Source organism: Camellia sinensis, chromosome 1 (genome assembly GCF_055761805.1).
Source record: "Camellia sinensis isolate YWXY chromosome 1, ASM5576180v1, whole genome shotgun sequence".
NCBI classification, from domain to species: Eukaryota; Viridiplantae; Streptophyta; class Magnoliopsida; order Ericales; family Theaceae; genus Camellia; species Camellia sinensis.
Window position 1 is genome coordinate 153,244,562 of NC_138961.1, and position 17,711 is coordinate 153,262,272.

The 17,711-nt window shown below is 33.8% G+C and overlaps 1 pseudogene across 1 annotated transcript; it reads right to left on the reverse strand.

The window, feature by feature from the left end:
• Positions 1-15,652: 15,652 nt before the first annotated feature.
• On the reverse strand, positions 15,653-16,700 carry LOC145798731 (ethylene-response factor C3 pseudogene; annotated as a pseudogene). The gene has a single exon (XR_014340201.1). The product of XR_014340201.1 is annotated as an ethylene-response factor C3 pseudogene (transcript).
• Between the last annotated feature and the right edge of the window lie 1,011 nt (positions 16,701-17,711).

Sequence of the window (17,711 nt, forward strand, 5' to 3'; positions counted from 1 at the left end):
CATGTTTTTCTAAGCCCACCCGAGGGTGGCAAATCCACGTCTTAGCCTACTTACGAGTAGCACCATCAAACCATTTTCAAATAAACAAACATGAGATGTTTTGTTCCAATTCAGACGATCTAGTCTATACTTGTATGTTGTGCGCATCACATAGTAAATCTAGGCTAATAACCGGAGTAAGAACGCATAATATTTTCAAAACTAAATATCATGGTTAGTAGAGGCTGATCTTTGATAGGGCGAGCGGGGGTGCTCACGAAGTGACCTTCCCCAATCGTATCCAAGTTCCCGAGACGAGGCAACTTTGGTGATGACGGACACGTGGCCTTAGGCAACGAGTCAGGGTTTCCTAAATTTCCCAAAATAAAATATTTAGGTGACGACTCTATATCTGGCAAAGCAGTCCATGTTTGGCACTTCTTTCAAAAAATCTGTTTTCAAAAACGATTTGTCGGATTTGGACTCTTTGATGATTTCATCGGTCTTGCATTGCACTCTGCGAGATTAGATACAGGACCGTGACATTGAGTCCTGAACTGTAGTGAGCCCAATGAACAAAACGGGACGGGACTCATCCTCCCGGGGCGTTCGGGGATGTCTACAGGTGGCCTTCCAGATAAGTAGAATACAGCTATGTGGTGAAAAACCTGAAAATGTGACCCAAGAGAGAGAAAAACCATATTTTTAGAGGGGTTCAAAAGGGTCAAGAAGAATTAATGGTTGGCCTACCTATATTGGTGGCCTCTCAGATGAGCACAACATAATGGTGGTATGAAAAGCCAAAAATTGTGACTCAAAAGTGAGAAAAAACCAACTTTCTGTCAGAAAAATCAGCTTTTGGAGAGAGAAAATGAGAAAATCGGTTTTTTAGGGGAAAAGGTGGCCTCCCACCATCCTACCATCTTCCTAACAATGAAAATAGGGTATCTACCAAAAATGGACCAGGACGGATGCAAAACGAGGGTTCGGGGCCCCGAAAGCAGGCTGTTAGGCACCGAAAGTGGCGTATGACCACGAAGGTAGTCTCCCGGGCCACAGTGTTCTGCTCAAGGGAGGAAATAAGGTGTGTGCCAAAAATCGGAGCAAACGGAAGTAATTAAGCGGTCCCAAACCGAGGCGCACGGCCGACAACTCTAAAAATCGGAAATTGGCCTCCAAACAGGAAAAATGGCCTACGACCGCGAAACGTGGCCTACGACCACTGAGAGATGGCCTACGGGACCTCTCCCTCCCTTCGGGAAGAGAAAATAGAGAAAACAAGACTTGATTCGCAAACCGAGGCAAAGCACAAAAGAGCCCCGAAGTCCAGAGGCAAGGCTCGCAGCCGAGACCTTGAAACCTCAAAACGAGCACAATATGCAACATCACCGAGCGCTCAACTGGTGACGTCTGAGTCTTAAGGTCGGTCAAAAATGGGGTGTCTACAGACGCATTTGTCACATTCATTTATTTTAAACCCATTAGTAAGCATTGCATGATCAATTTTTTCATGCCATTGCTTAGGTGCTTGTTTTAATCCATAAAGGGATTTTACAAGTCGACAAACTTTCTTTTCTTGTCCTGATACTACAAACCCTTCGGGTTGCTCCATATATATCTCTTCATTTAGATCACCGTTTAAGAAAGCTGTCTTAACATCCATTTGATATATTTCTAAATTAAACAATGCTGCTATAGAAATAAGCATGCGAGTGAATGTTATTCTTGTCATAGGGGAATATGTGTCAAAATAGTCCAGACCTTCCTTTTGTCTGTAACCTTTAACTACAAGTCTTGCTTTATACTTGTCAATTGAACCATCTGCTTTCATTTTTCTTTTGAATATCCATTTATATCCAAGAGGTTTAAAACCTGGTGGAAGATCCACCAATTCCCAAGTATGATTTTGCATAATGGATTCAATTTCATTATTAACAACCTCTATCCACAAAGGTGCTTCAAGACCTGTCATTGCTGCCTTAAAGCTTTGAGGTTCATTTTCTAATAGGTATGTCAGAAAATCTGGACCAAAGGATTTTGATGTTCTCGCTCTCTTACTTCGTCTTGGTTCATCATCAGTTAAATCCTATTGGTCGAGACTATTACTAGTCTCTTGTGTTTGATTGTCATTAGTCTCTTGACTTTGTGTACAATCATCAGTTATTTTCTGTGAACTTAATTCATGTCCTTTCTTGTAAGGAAAGACATGTTAAAAAAAACACAGCATTCCTTGACTCTATAATAGTGTTCACATTTATATCAGGTATTTTTTATTTATAAGTCAGAAATCGATATGCACTACTATTCTGAGTATAACCAATAAACACACAATCTACTGTTTTTGGTCCAATCTTAGTTTTTTTAGGAATAGGAACTTCAACTTTAGTCAAACACCCCCATACTTTTAAGTATTTGTAGGAAGGTGGTCGACCTTTCCACAATTCATAAGGAATGCTTTTGGTTTTCTTGTGGGGTATTCTATTAAGAACATAATTAGCAGACAATATTGCTTCCCCCCACATGTTTAAATTTCTCAGTCTTTTACTAAGCCTGAACTTAGTAACATGGCATTCATCATTTCTTCTAGGGTTCTATTATTCTTTTCAGCAATTCCATTTTGCTGTGGAGCATAAGAGGCTGTACTTTGGTGAATAATACCATGTTGTGCACAAAATTCATCTAATGGTGGATTATATTCACCACTCCTATCACTTCTAATATAAATCAATGAATTTCAAAACAAATTCAAGAAAAAACCAAAATAATTATAACTACTCAAGTCAGAATTAATGTTTTGATAAAATCATATCCTCATAAAAAATTTTGCCTAAGAATCAAACAATTCAAAAATCTATTTGATTGTATACATTCTTACAACTCAATAACAAATAAATGTCACTGTCATAAAAATATTTGTGATAGAAGAAAATTAAATTATCTCAACTAATGTAAGAGATACACCCCATATTAATAAAATGGTTCATGGTTTAACAAATTCTACTACGCAAGTAAAATAATTATTAATGACATCTCATGTCACATAATTCAAAATAAACTAAAAATCAACATAAAAGATTTCTTAAATTTACTTTCCAATTAAATGGAACGATATAACTGCATACATCTTCATGTTTAAATTTCTCTGGTGTTTAAACACCCATTCAAAATTGATTGGAAAAACTCAAATTAATCAACATATCAATTTAACATTCTAAATCACATGAAATTTTTGTTAAGAAATAACTTGAGTTGACATCATACATCCATATCAAACGCATCAACTAAAAATAATGAATTAACAAAATAAATTAATCATGCATGATCCTAAAATTTGCATCATGAAATAAAAAGATTCTCAACTCATAAATAAAATTCAATGCGTTTTGAATTTTAAACTCCAAAAAGAAAAAACATACCTTCATTTAATAAGTTTGATTTGTACATAAATAAACTAATTAAATATGCAAGCAAAAGTCCTTGTGAATATATATATATATATATACGACTACAGATCCACACACAGAAATTTAAAAATGATTCAAAAAACCAATAAAGAAACTAAACTTGCCACAAAGGTTTCTTTGTAATAAAAATAAAATTTGTTTGTAAATTAATATTTTACTCCAGAAACAAATTCTCCCATGTACTACGATAAAGTCAAAAGAACTATGATAAATTAACAAAATTAATTTTCTAGTTACTAAAACCAAAAAATAAATTATAACATAAAATAATTTTATTTTCCTTGTTATTTAAACTAGTAAAATAAAATACCGAAATAATATCTGATTACAAAAAATCAGAAAAACAAACTACAAATTAATTTTCCAGTTACTGAAACCAGAAAATAAATTATAACACAAAATCATTTTATTTTTCTTGTTACTAAAACTAGAAAATACTGTAATTTTATTTTCCTTGTTACTGAAACTATAAAATAAAATACCACAAAACTATCTGATTACAAAAATAAAAAAAAAAACACAAAATAATTTTCTAGTTACCAAAACCAGAAAATAAATTAAAACACAAAATAATTTTATTTTCTTTGTTACTAAAACGTGAAAATAATATAATTTTATTTTCTTTGTTACTAAAACTAGAAAAATAAAATACCAAAATAATTTTCTGTAACACCAAATAATATTCTGCAATTGTTAATGACACCAATATATTACTACTAGTTGTCAAAGAAAAGAGACAGTATATTACTACTATCTATCAAATAGTATAAATCACTACTTGTTTTTCCAACCAGAATATTACTTTGAAACACAGAAAATTAAATAAAATAAAGATACCAAAAACAAAATACGACTCTGTCTTAAGATTGTTTGACAATCTTCACTGTATTTAAATTAATTAAATTCTGTTGTGTACTAAACAACAACCAGAATAAAAATAATTAAAGGAAATGAGAGAATTTGTTTGATTACAAAAATCAAACTCGAAATAAAAATAAAAATAAATAAATAAAAATAGATTTTATTTTGTTACAAAAACAAAATTAAAATCTGATTTAAATAAATAATAAAAGACTGGAAATAAATTAAATAACTTAATTTAATTTCTTCGAATTATAATATGATCAAGTCCAGTGTTTGACACTGTGTCCTTAAGACAGATTCGTCCTCTCCACGGTATTTTCAGAAATTGGACGTCTATCTCCTAGGATGAAATGATCAACTACAAACAATAGCAACACTACAAATTGTTTGTCTTACGAACACACTAAGTGTTTACACTCTTTCTTTCAGAAAATAAATACAGCAAAATGCAGAGATTTATAGCAGAGGATGGAGTACAAAAATTGGAGTTAAATCCAAATGGGAGGGTAGTCTATTTATAGATGTAAAGGTGGCTATTGGTTTTAAATTGAACAGGTATGAAACCTGTTGGTTTTGAATTCAAACAGATGTTTTGAATTCAAACAGATGTTTGGATGTACGTTAAAAAACCAAACTAGTTTATTTCGGGAAGGGCTCTGTTTGGATGTACAGTAAAACCAAACTAGTTTATTTCGGTTTAACTTGAATTCTGGATTTTATTTTAACAAAATAAAATTAAATTCAAATGTTTTTGGCCGAACAAGCCCAACCCAACCTCACACCACGCACCCGTACCCAAGCCCAGCCCGGACGGCGGCGGCGTGCATGGTGATTTTTGGGTCCAATGAGTTTAGCCCATAACCTCTCACTCTAAAACACTTGGATACCCTTTGGGGCACACCCCAAGTACCAAACCCAAGCCTTATAAATCCATTCAAAACCTCCTACCAAATCAATGTGGGACAAGCCATTTTACACCCTTAAGGAATTTCCACCAAAACTCCATTTCCATGGAGCACACTTTGGCTTCAATTTCCCATTCACTCGGTAATGGTTTTGAGCAACCAAATATACCATGTGAATCACAACGCGGCATAGAACGCGTTACCACTTTGACCCACGTAAATCAACGCACGAAACTCACCTAAAAAATAGATCAAACTTAAGAAAAAATTCTGATTTTATCCAGAATTTTATAACCATTTCCAACACTAAATGCATAAAGTTTTAGTTTTTATCTGAAACAATCTCTTTATGAGAAAATATATCTTTATGAGTCTCTTGATCCTGAGTTCACACTGGAAGAAGTTTGGGAGGCTGTAAAAGACTGTAATGGGAATAAAGCGCCAGGTCCGGATGGTTTCAACATGATGTGCATCCAGAAATGCTGGAAGGTTATGAAAAGTGACTTATTCCAGTTTATGCAGGAGTTTTACAAGAACAGTAAGCTGGTTTCTGGGTTAAATAGCTCCTTTATCACCTTAGTTCCTAAGCTTACTAGTCCCTCGGGTTTGTTAGATTTTAGACCAATTAGTTTGGTGGGTGTACTGTATAAAATCTTGGCTAAGGTACTCTCCAAAAGATTGAAAAGGGTACTTCCAGATGTGATTGGAGTAGTGCAGACGGCCTTCTTGGGGGGGGAGGAATATCTTCGATGGGGTCATGATTGCTAATGAGGTGGTGGATTGGTGGAAGAAGTCTAAAGAGAAGGGTGTCATTTTCAAACTTGACTTTCAAAAAGCTTATGATTCGGTCAACTGGGATTACCTGTTTGCTATGATGGCCAATCTCGGGTTTGGGGAGAGATGGCTGGGTTGGATGAAAACTTGTGTCACCACGGCTAGAATTTCAATTCTTGTTAATGGTTCACCAACAGAAGAGTTCAGTCCACAGAAGGGGCTAAGGCAAGGTGATCCTCTCTCCCCCTTTTTGTTCAATATTGCAGCTGAGGGCCTCAATGTTTTGTTGGAAAGGGCTAAAGTTTTGGGCTTAATTAAGGGAGCTTCTATCGGGTCAGGAAATTTGAATTTGTCTCATCTCCAATTTGCCGATGACACTATTCTTTTTTGCGAGGCTGAGTGGGAGGAGATAGTAAATGTTAAGAGGATTCTTAGATGCTTTGAGATTATGTCGGGCCTTAAAATAAATTTCCACAAAAGTGTGGTGTGCGGAGTTGGGATTAGTGGAGATATTGCACAAGCTTTTGCCTCTAAACTCTATTGTCTAAGTAAGAAGCTTCCTCTTTTGTACCTGGGCTTACCTCTAGGTGCTAACCCAAGAAGACGGAAGACTTGGCAACCTGTGGTGGAGAAGGTAAAAGCTAAATTAGCCTTATGGAAGAGAAGGACGCTTTCATTTGCTGGCCGTCTAACTCTGATCAAATCTGTCCTTGATAGTCTGCCTGGTTACTACCTTTCTCTCTTCAAATTACCTAAAGGGGTAGCTAAGGAAATTGATAAGTTGAGGGCAACATTTTTATGGGGTAGTTCAGAAGTCCGGAGGAAGATTCACTTGGTAAACTGGAAGTTAGTAACTCTTAGTAAAGAGCATGGAGGGTTAGGCATTAGAAGGGTGAGGGACTTTAATGATTTCATGTTAACTAAGTGGTGGTGGAGATATGGGGTGGAAGATGAATCTCTGTGGAAGAAAGTAATTTTGAACAAGTATGGGGGAGTGGGTGGTAGATGGTTACCAGTGTTGGAAGGGACTGGCAAAGAATCTTTTGTTTGGAGTGATATTCTAAGTGTGTTAAGGGCTAATACTGAGCTTTTTGAATTTTTTACGTCTAATTGCAAGCTTGTGATAGGAAATGGGTGTAGGATTCACTTTTGGCATGATAAGTGGCTGTTGAATGTTCAATTGAAGGTAGAGTTCCCAAGGCTGTTTAGATTATCTGTGGATAAAGACGGGAATCTGAGCTCTTTCATGCAGAGGAGGGATATCTCAGGAAATTGGAGGTTTCTGTTTTCAAGATCACTTCTTGCTTGGGAGGAAGAGGAGGTTCAAAGGCTGCAAGACTTGACTGGAGATGCTCCCAGGATTAATGAGGAGCTGCCAGACTCAGTCAGGTGGACTGCATCTCCTTCAGGTCAATTCACTGTGGCATCACTGGGGAAATGGTATGAGGTGATTCAAGGCCCAAAATTGCAGGTTCCTAATCTGCTATGGAGAGGTGTGGCCCCTCCAAAAGCTCAATTTCTGAGCTGGTTGGCTTGGAGGGGCAGGGTTAAAACCATTAGTCTTTTACAGAGGTTTAGGGCCTTAAGTAGTAATGTGGAGAATCTGTGCCTTTTCTGCAAGATGGAACCAGAGTCCGTGGATCATTTGTTCCTGCAATGCTCGGAGATTTGGAAGGTTTGGTCATCTTTGCTTCAATGGTGGGGAGTATCTTGGGTCAGTCCTGCTACAGTTGATGGTGTGCTGTTATGGTGGCTGGGAACAAAATTTAAGAAGTCAGTTCGGAGGATTTGGAGGCTTGTTCCAATTGCAATGTTATGGTCAGTATGGAGGTTAAGAAATGAGTGTGTTTTTAAAGGAATTCAGCCTAATATGGAAGAGCTTGGTGAAATAGTGAAAGTGAGGGTTGGGCTATGGGCCAAGTCTGGGCTGCCAGAGCTCCACTACTCAGTGCATGATGTAGTGGCTAATCTGAATCAGGTGACTTGTTGTCTATAGGGATTTGCTGCTGGGCTGTATGTGCTTCTGGGGTGTGTGTGCCTGCTGGTCTGCCTATCTGTGTCTGCTGGTCTGCTCTGGCATGCTCATGCTAATCTGAATCAGTAAGTTAATCTGGTTTAGATCAGATGCTGTGTGTTGCCAGGTATGAATCAAGAAGTCTGCCTTATGTTGCTGGCAGGTATGAATCAAGAAGTCTGATAATCTGTGCCTAATCTGAATCAATAAGCTAATCTGTTTTAGATCAGATGCTGTGTGTTGCCAGGTATGAATCAAGAAGTCTGCCTTATGTGGCCAGGTATGAATCAAGAAGTCTGCCTTATGCTATGTGTAGTCTGCCTGTAGGCTAATCTGAATCAGGGGTTGCTGGTATGTTGCTGCCTTATGCTGTGTGTAGTCTGCCTTATGCTGTTGTTGGTCTGGCTGTAGGCTAGATTATGCTGCTGTTGGTCTGGCTGTAGTCTGCCTTATACGGTTGTGTGTAGTCTGCCTTATGCTCTCTTCTGTGGTCTTTTCTTTTCTTTTCTCTTTTGGTTCCTCTATTGGTTTCTCACCAATTTAGGGCCTTGTGCTACCTGCTCTTCTTTCTTTGTTGTTGTAAGTTTGTATGTTATACTTGCTTCATCAATAAAGTTTTCTTTTGTTGATCAAAAAAAAATATCACAATGATTGCAAAAGGAAGAAAATATCAAATTAAATTCAACTAGATTTAAATTTGTAAAATTTATCTGAATCGCTTTGAGTTACGAAAAACTATCAAAAAGCAAGGGAAATTGCATAGGAATACAATGTTTTGATTATTTTGAAGAATGAACTTTAATCGGTTCAGTTATTAATAATATTTTAAAACTTGATTATTAAACTTTGACATATAATTTTTCAATTGGTTGTAGAAAAATAATTATTATATTAAAATAATATTTACATAAACTCAAATTTATAAACGCAACTCATGTATAGAACAGATATATACATATATATATATATATATTAGTATAATGCATTCTTGTGATTGAGTTGGAATTTAGGAAGTGAAATCAAAAAAAATAAAATTGGCAACAAGAATGTCACTCTTTCTTCTCAGTGTTCCACTAAAGAAAAGTAATCTCTAACCACGGTTTCAAATAGAGATGCAATCCACTCCACTGATGACATTTACATAAGTTTCATATAATGTCTACATTCAAGTTCTCAAAGTGTTTTATAAAATAAAGGGACAACATTTTCTTCTTGCAGAGCCTTTTTTTTTTTTTTTATTATTATTATTTTTTTTTTCAAAAAAGAAAAAAAGAAAGTGGAAATCCAATAAAAATATGCCCTAATAAGAAATGAGAGCAAATGTATGGCGAATTGGTGACTTTTTTATTTTTTTTTTTAACTAGTTGGGTTAGTTCAGTTGGCCATCTATCACTACAACAAAAATCACCTTTGGCGACTAAGGCCAAGTTTGGCTAACCTAAAAAAGTGCACTTATTTCATCTTTTTATCTTTTTTGGGTTACATCAATCAACATCTTCTCTCTACTTTTTCTACACATAATACAAAAAAAGTCAAAAAGTACACTTATTTAGTCTTCCCAAACTTGGCCTAAATTTTTAGTCGCCAAAGGTCCATTTTTAGTCGCCAAAAGTCACTTTTATACTTTCCTCGACTGATTTTTTTTGTCGCCAGTGTTGTCGCGAATAAATGGTCGCCCAAGGTTTTGGCGACTAAAAACGTTTTAGTCGGCAAAAAGTCAGGTCTTCAGCGACAACTTTTGGTCGCCAATACTCAATTCCACTTTTTCAAATTATCTATTTAGCGACAACTATTTTAGTCGCCCATAGGTCATGAATCGCCGACTAAACTCATTAGTCGCCCAAAACAACACATTTTCAGCCTTTGCTACTCCCAGGTTTCAAACCACTAACGTCCCAGCCTCTGTAAACCTTTACCAACACTCTCCCCACTACGCCACAAGAACATCACATGAATATAAATGCAACATATATTATTTATGTAATATATTGACCGATATTAATAGAAAACAATATATATATAAATAATTATTTTTATTTAATATATTTTACGAAAAAAATAAAGTATTTACTAAAAAAAATAGGGGAGCACTTTTGGCGACTAAATATGAATTTTAGTCGCCAATTCTATGCTTTTTGGCTACTAAATGCTGTTTTGTCGCTAAATACATTAATTTTCGCCCAAAAAAAACAACTTTCGGCGACTAAACTGATTTTTAGTCGCCAAAAGCTCCACTTTTGCCGACTAAACTCAGTTTTAGTCGCCATTTGTCCACTTTTAGCTGCTAAATTTTTTTTAGTATCCAAAAACCTTTACTTTTTGCTACAAAAAATTTGTTTGTCGGTAAAACACCTATATTTGGCGACTAAAGTATTTTTTGGTTTTGGCTACTAAATGCTTTTAGTCCCCAAAAACCGTGCCTTTTAGCTACTAAAATTTTTTCAGTCGCTAAAACTCCTATATTCGGCGACTAAACTGACTTTTAGTCGCTAAAAGCCCTATATTCGGCGACTAAAGTGCTCAAGTTTGGCGACTAAACTGATTTTAGTCGCCATTTGTACTACTTTCAGCGACGAAAATACTTATTTTAGTCGCCAATTCTGCATTTTCTTGTAGTGTATGTGAAGTTCTATCTAGAGATCTAGGGTCAATCATGGCACCAAAAGCAAAATTTTATATTTTTTTCTCCGCTATTATGTGCCTTTTTGTTATGTCATGTTATGTAATTTTTTTGTAATTTTGGCCATATTTCTTGATTGTTGGGTTTCTTTAATTGTTAGACTATAATTGTTTGGATGCAATACTTTTTATATTATAAATATCTCCTACTACAAAAAATAAAAAATAAAAAAGATTTAAGATTGGACACCAGTCTAATGACTCTAATCTAGCTAGATACAATATAAGAACATATAAATATGAAAATAGACCTTAAATATGATCCCTATTAATTGTTGATGGCATCTAGTTTTTATTATTCATGAGAATTGAGGTGTACTTATCTACAAACTAAAATCAAATGTATTGATGATGACAAGAAGGTTGAGAGAGGAAAGATATTCGACATTAGAAGGCAGGGTAGGCTTAAACCTAAATGAGAATGGGATGGGAAGTAAGAAGATGGTGACGGGGAATGGGGAAGAAGTTGATCAACAATCAATAGAGAAAAAGGGTGATCGGCCGAGGCAAGGGTGATAATTGATAGATCAAGGTAGATTAGATGACAATTGAGGGCAAGGGCGATGATTAATGCAAATTCTTGTACTAATTAGATGTTTTGTGGTAGAGGTAGGTAACATTGGTGTTGGTGTTGGTGTTGGTGTTGGTGAGAGAATAGGGAGAGAGTAGTACAATACACATTTTACCTTTGAAAAATAATAACGTGTTGTCTTAACATATATTATTGATTGAACTGAATTGATACAAAATTTAAAATTCACAGTCAAATTAAATAAATTAAAACTATATAAAACAAATTGACACTGAAATAAATAAATAAATACATGGAATACCATATAATTTGTCCATAAATAAATAATACCATTAGTAAGACATATCACTATCTCTGAGTTGCAAAAAAGGTTCTATATCCCTGTATATACACTTATATCTATTATTTATATTATTATTTTCAGCTTGTAGATATATTGTTATTTCCTCCAGGCAAATCATGTATTATATGAGTCATATCATAATGCATTAGGATGGGAACATCTACAAGCCTACCATCTACTCAGATTCAACACATATATAGCCGAGGGCCACCTGCGGGTACCAAAGTCAACTAAGTGAAAAAACAAGGTCCATGTGAAATTTTCTTGATTAAGATTTCAACCAACATTAAAACAAGTTGATATATATATTTTTAAATTTTATTTCATTAGAAAGTACAAAAATCAGTACATTACACATTCAATAATATGTACTCTCATAAAAATATATCAAAGTACAAGAAGAATATTAAAAGAGATAAAAGAAAGCCCCCAATTGATATTCAATTGGCTAGAAACTTCAATATCATGCATTTTGCTAGCTTTATCCATATGGTCCGTTTCATTACTCGGAGTATCACGAAAAATATAGAAAATGACAAAAAAATTAAAAATTAAAAAGAAAATATACGTATGGTTCTTAAAATATGTGTTCCGTCTTATTTCATCTTTCGAGTTCTAATTTTTGATAGGTGTATCATCACATCAGAGAGTGCTCTAGCTAAATCTACAGAAGATCAAGTGCACCAACACATGCATTAGCATCAGGCTACTTGAGTTTGTTAGATAGGTAGTTACAGAGTCAGTTAGATAGTGAGGCTTATATAAACAAGAGTTGTACTTGAGAATTCCAAACTCCCCAAAATAATATCAAAGAAATGGGAAGTAAAAAAAATAATAGAGTGAGGCACAAAGAATGTTTATTAGATCAAAATGTATATGTATTTAAGCTCTAGACATTTACAATAATTATATTGGAAAATTTAATTTCAAAATATTTTGAATGATGCAGAAAATGTCATATTGTGTTGGTAATAAGTCAAGGTCTAAGGTTGTCTACCATTGTGAAGTGAGTATAAAATTATCCTAGTGTAAGAATGAATGTGTCTTGAGTTGAGTTGTATAAGCGAAAGAGAAGAATAGTGAAAAGCTTCCAGGAGTGAGTAAACAAAAGCCCCAATTTTCAAATAATGGTGTCCGAGCTTGCCAAAAACTCGAACATGGTATTACTGTTTGTTGCGTTCATAAACTAGGTTTAAAAAGAAAAATAGAGCAGCTACTAGAGAAGAATCAAGTTTGTCTTGGTAGCTAGTGAATTCCAATAACAGAAAAGAAAAGAATGGATCATTTTTTATGAACAATTGAAACTTTCATTGTTATTTAATTATGATAAGATACAGTATATATTTATACCAATGAATAAAACTGATTAGTGTAACAACCTGCTAACAAACCAATCCTAACAAACTCTAACTGCTAACTAACTTGAGCTGAACTTGAGCTGCATCTTGTGAGCCATAGGTTGGAGCCATAGCTGCTGGTGTAGCTGCCAAGGTAGTCTTATCAATTTTCATTTTTTTTTTTTTTTTTTTTTTTGTTTGAACGGCAAAAAAGAGACTTTATTGATGTAAGAATAGAGTACAAGGTACAAAACAAAATACACTAATAAAGAAAGGCAAGTGCAAAAACATCACGATGAATTAAATCATTCCAACTAGGTCAGCACCAAAAAGCTCATCTTATCATTTGCTAGCACTCCCAGAGTTGGTGAGGAACCAACCAAAAAAACAAAACAAACACCTCAGCACCCCTAGAGTTGGTGAGCCCATCTTATCAATTTTCAAATTTTTTTTTTTGATCGGCAAAGTAAAAAATTTATTAACAACATGAAATTAAAGGTACAGGAAGATGGCATGCATCGAGAGAGATTCGGAAAGTACAAATTATCAAATTTCAATTGATCACATATTTTGAAAATTTTGCATTTTTTCAATTATAACTTTTGGAGTGCTGAAACTTGCATATATTTTTAAGCATGCAATTTATGGTGTGATGTTATTATAAGCCCAAACAATTGCAAGTTAAACAAATAGAGAAGAAAAATAAAGTGCATCGAAGATACTTAAGGAATCAATACATAAAGAAGAGTTTGGAAACATTATGAAGTCACCAAATCAGATATGAAAAAAATTAAATAAAAAAAAAAACTTCATTTATTTTTCATAACTAATAGAAGATATTTTTAGCAATTGATTATTGTGTCCAAATTTTGTAGAAATGTTAGTGAAAATGGAAAAGAAGAGGACATGGTAAATGAAAAGAATGAAGAGAAGTTTAAAAAGAAAAATGAAAAAAGAAAAAAAGAAAAAAGAAAAAAAGATAAGGAAATGAAGTGGATGAAAATGTTGGATAGAAAAGAATAAAAAACTGCACTAGTCAAAGATGAAGAAAAATTTGAAAAGCAAGACAATGCAATTTTTATAAAAGTTGGCAAGAACATAATGCAGTTGCTATGAAAGGACTTCTCACCTACCACCCAAAAAAAAAAAAAAAAGTTGAAGAAGAAATTGATTTCTCTACTAAATGGCTAAGTGGCCATATTTGTATGATAGCGTGAATAATGAAAATCTAAAAATCTCAAATATTTACTTTGGTACGAAGATTCATGTTTGATACAAGTTTTTCTTTTTCTTTTTTAATTTTTTTTTATCAACAAAAAAAAATCTTTATTGATGAACGAAAAAACATTACATCAGAAAAGAAAACAGATGGGTACAAAAGCATCACAGTGAGCCTACCAAGTTGTGTAAGCATTGAGCAAATTTTTGATCCACAAGATCAAGTAAAAGAAAAATTCAACAAGCGTAAAGAAATGAAAGAATATGAAGATTCACCGCAAGCTCGTGGGAAAAAGAAATTCAAAAGCATGTACAAGAAAACAAGTTGAAGCCAAGCATATCCATAGAAATTGCCACAACGATTGTTTCTTTCAAGAGTATTGGAAATTCAGAAGATTTCAAGTTCAAGAGGAAGAAGCATTTAAACTTTGTCTTCGAGGAGTATAAGAAGTTTTCACATCTCTAGAAAATGAATATTTAAAATTTACTAATTAGGGTGTTGGAAAAAGTAATTTTGAATTTTCAAAATATTTAGGGTCTAAAATGATGGGAAAATGTATTAGAATGTGTGAATGAGTCAAGATCTTTCATAGTTCCAGGGAAATTTATAATCATTGAGGAGTTTATAATTATCCTAATCTATGGGAAGAAAAGTGAAAAGCTCCTGTGGGTGAGAAAATGAAAAGTCCCCAAATAATAAGACGTGAAAACCTCACCAGTCAAACATTGTAGAACTGAAAACCTCACCAAAGTTTGTTGTAAGAAAAATTCAAATACAGTAGAATTTTTTTCAATAATGATATACAAGGGCTTGTCGAAAGTTCCAACAAATTATACGGCTATAAAATGTCAACAACTACTCTACATACAGGGACACATAACAAAGAAATTTAGTGATAAAAATAATAAACAAATAAGGAAGAGCAATAATAAGCAACAGAAGAAGAAGATGAATATAGCTGATCAAAAAGGAAGAAGAATGGTAGAGTGAAGGAACTTTCTGAAAAAAATAGTAAACAATTAGATACTGGCATTTTCCTTTATCTTATTAGAAAATTCCCAACTTACATAAGATAGTTTGATTTTACTAGAACAGTATCAAACATTGAAAAACTACAAATTTTAGTAATCTAGCTTGATTTTGCTTGTCAGACACAACTTCACCTGAAACACTTGAGAGGCTCTTAAACCAAACAATCTTTCTCTTCTATTCTTTAATGGAAATTCATAGAGCATTGTTTCTTTATTCTCTACAAAAATTTCTTTTATGCAATTAAATCTCCCAATTTTGGGTTGTAAAGAAGGCATAAAATTTGAGGTTTTCCATGATAGCCTGAGATGTTCTCATAAATGTATTAAATTTTAGAACCATCTTATTCCTCTTGACTAAGATAATTAGGCATAAAATTAAAGTTTGGATAGGAATATGATGACTCTAAAATTAGAGAGAACTAAGATGTTTTCATTGAATGCATTTAAACTAAAAATGTAATTTATAAAAAGAAAAAATTATACTAATTAAGTAGCTAAACCAATATATATGTTTTGCACAAAATAGCAGTCAATGTGCTAATTTATTTATTTTTTTATCAAAAAGAATAATTTTATTAAAACGAAGGAATATTACAATTGAGAAGGTCCGATAAAAATTGCATTATAGTTTAAAAAGTGCATTCAAACTATGTTGGCATCTATATATATAGTAATGTTGTAATAGGTGATGAGCAAGATACATGTAAGTATGAGGGGCATGAATGATATGGAAGTGCATAGTAGAGAGGGGAGATGTATTATTGAGTCAAGTTCCATGAGTAGGTCTTTAAGATGAGCTCAAGAGCTCATCTAAGAGATCAGCTCCTAGGTCCTCAAACTCAAATACCAACATATTTGCTGCTGCTGCTGCTGCTGCTGCTGTTGGGGAGTTGGAGGAGGAGGAGGAAGAGGAGGAGGAGGAGGACCCACCATTCTCACAGCTGCAGCTGCAGGTGCTGGACTTTATCGTCTTCTCGTCACGAAGAGATTCCTGGACTCTGTCAGCAGGAAAGTTGAGGCGAGCCAATTCGCCTCGCATCACAAACGCAGCTTGGTCATAAGCCAAAGCAGCGTCCTCTGCAGTACTAAATGTTCCGAGCCATACACGCACTCCTTGCCTCGTGGAATCACGTATCTCCGCCGCATACTTTCCCCATGGCCGCTTCCTTACCCCTATGTACCTCTTTTCCTTTCCTGCCTCCTTTTTCGCCTTTGAAGTAAACCCTTCTTCATCATTAAATCCTTTACAACAATCAGTTTCCAAAGATTTTTCCTTCACATTCTCATAAGCTAGAAGAACATTGGCTTCCGAGGGAAGAGAATCATTACGAAAATTTATCTCAGCGAATGGAGATTCAGGCATGATGTCAAACCTAAGGTATTGAGAATCTTCCATGAGTGAATCGATAGGCTCAGATCTGGTCTGAAATCTTTTCGCCTTTGATTCAATCCCTTTGAATGCCTAAACTTCAAGCAAAGAAAGAAGAAGAGAAGAAGCTAGAGGATGAGATTAAATTTGTCAAAGATACCAGAAGGTATAAGGTTCTCTTCAACACAAACAAGATGTCATTTGCATTTGTCCCTTGTATGTATATTAAGAAGTTGTGGGTTTTTCTTTCTTTCTTTTATTATTCTTCTTCTTATTATAAAAATAGTCGGTGCACATTAAGTATTTATCCACACTTGTCACATTTGAATAAATAGGTTAATTTTAGAACTGCTAGTTGATTTTTTAATTATTTTAATTTGGTTAAAAAAATTATGTTTGGGATGATATAGTTGGCTTTTTTATTTTTTATAATCGATTTGATAATTGTGAGAGAAAAAACTAAATGATTGTAATTTGAATGTAATATTTTATCTTATTGATTATTTTAATATATTTTACCTTTATTAACTATTTTAGCCAAAAAAAAAAAAAAAAAAAAAAACACCAACCCAACTTCCCAAACACCCCCAATATAAACTATACAGAGTAATTTTTTTATTATAATTTTGTGTATCTAATATTTTTGTAATTATTATTCAGAAATGCTATGAATAATGCATAGTTATTCTGAAATCTATCCTGAGATGAGTTGTAAGATGTATATTTAACTATTTTAGCCAAAAAAAAAAAAAAAAAAAAAAAAACACCAACCCAACTTCCCAAACACCCCCAATATAAACTATACAGTGTAATTTTTGTATTATAATTTTGTGTATCTGATATTTTTGTAATTATTATTCAGAAATGCTATGAATAATGCATAGTTATTCTGAAATCTATCCTGAGATGAGTTGTAAGATGCATATTTAAAACTAGTGAGGTATGAACTATATTCAAAATAATTGTGATGTATAAATGTGTTTTTCTCAATATTATTTTCTGAATTTATAGTATAGTTATAGCTCTCATATTAGTTCGCGTGGACAAGCATAGCATCCATGAAAGTTTGTTATTTATTTTATTTTAGCAAAGAAAAGATAGATTAATGGTTGAAGTCTAAAGTATTGTTTTGGATGATATAAATAAATATATATATATTTTTTATTTTTTACGAAAAGATGTATAAAAAAGTAAAAAGGCG